The sequence below is a fragment of the Mizuhopecten yessoensis genome, unplaced genomic scaffold, assembly GCF_002113885.1.
Source record: "Mizuhopecten yessoensis strain PY_sf001 unplaced genomic scaffold, ASM211388v2 scaffold10715, whole genome shotgun sequence".
NCBI classification, from domain to species: Eukaryota; Metazoa; Mollusca; class Bivalvia; order Pectinida; family Pectinidae; genus Mizuhopecten; species Mizuhopecten yessoensis.
This window is the reverse complement of record NW_018408685.1, coordinates 22,078-23,445: the sequence shown is the minus strand read 5'-3', so window position 1 is coordinate 23,445 and position 1,368 is coordinate 22,078.

Sequence of the window (1,368 nt, the reverse complement as noted above, 5' to 3'; positions counted from 1 at the left end):
AAAAAACATATCTTCGTGCACTTGTGGGGGTTTCGTATTATAAACAGAGCCCCTCATTTTCACGTCGACATGATTGCAAACAGTCTACAGAATGTAAAACCACAACCGGAAAAACCAGAAGAACCGAGAGAGAGTGTCTACTAATATTTATTGAGTATATGTACAATGAAATGCATTCTGTTTCTTTCTTTTTCTTCTTTCTCACAGGGCCCGACGTTCAAGTGTAGTCCTAGAGCCCCTCATTTTCACGGAGAGATGATTGCAAACAGTCTACAGAATGTAAAACCACAACCGGAAAAACCAGAAGAACCGAGAGAGAGTCTACTAATATTTATTGAGTATGTGTACAACGAATGCATTCTGTTTCATATTTCTTTTTCTTTCTCACAGGGCCCGACGTTCCGGTGTAGTCCTATTACCATACATACCTAAAATACAGAAGGAAAGTATTTAATACATATACAGGGGTAGATAACTCTGTCAGTATCTCAAAAATGATGACGTAATAACCAAAACACACAAGATGAAGTGACGTAGATATAAGCCGTAGGTTCAGTGGGGTTGCTAAGGCCGCCATTTTGTATACAAAATGGCGGATTTCCTTAGCAACCCCACCTTATATCAAAGAGGTTGACGCTGGCTTCCAGTTTCAGACCATTTTAAATGTACGCTGATGTTCTGACCGGACGGACTATTTTTAGATCATTTTTATCATGGATATGTACCAATGTCCATTAATGTCCAGAGCCATGTGTATGACCCATTCAGTTCAGTGTTCATCATTGATCACACCAGGATAATACCATACTGGTGGTTGTCATGGATGCGAGTATATAATAATACACAGATCACAAATCCCATGGTACGTTTGTTCGTATATGATAAAAATGGCACAGATCCAAAACCCCACGCACAGGGACCTGATATTTTGTTACAGCTATATTTGGACCTAAACTACGGCGATTAGAGTAATTTTACATGTTTTAGGGGTTTAGATCGACTTTCGGTAAAAATAAAAACCCAAACGATCATATAGCCGATCATATAACCCAAGTTTATGTCCAAATATAGCTAAAACAAATTATCAAGTCCCTGTGACGCCACGGTCCGTTTATACGTGTATGATACATAATGGCACAGATCCCAAACCCCACGGTCCGTTTGTATGTGTATGATAAATAATGGCACATATCCCAAACCCCACGGTCTGGTTGTGTGTGTAGGTAAAATAATGGCACAGATCTCAAACCCCAAGGTCTGTTTGTATGTGTAGGTAAAATAATGGCACAGATCCCAAACCCCACGGACCGTTTGTATGTGTATCATAAATAATGGCACTGATCCCGAACCCCAACGTCTGTTTGTATT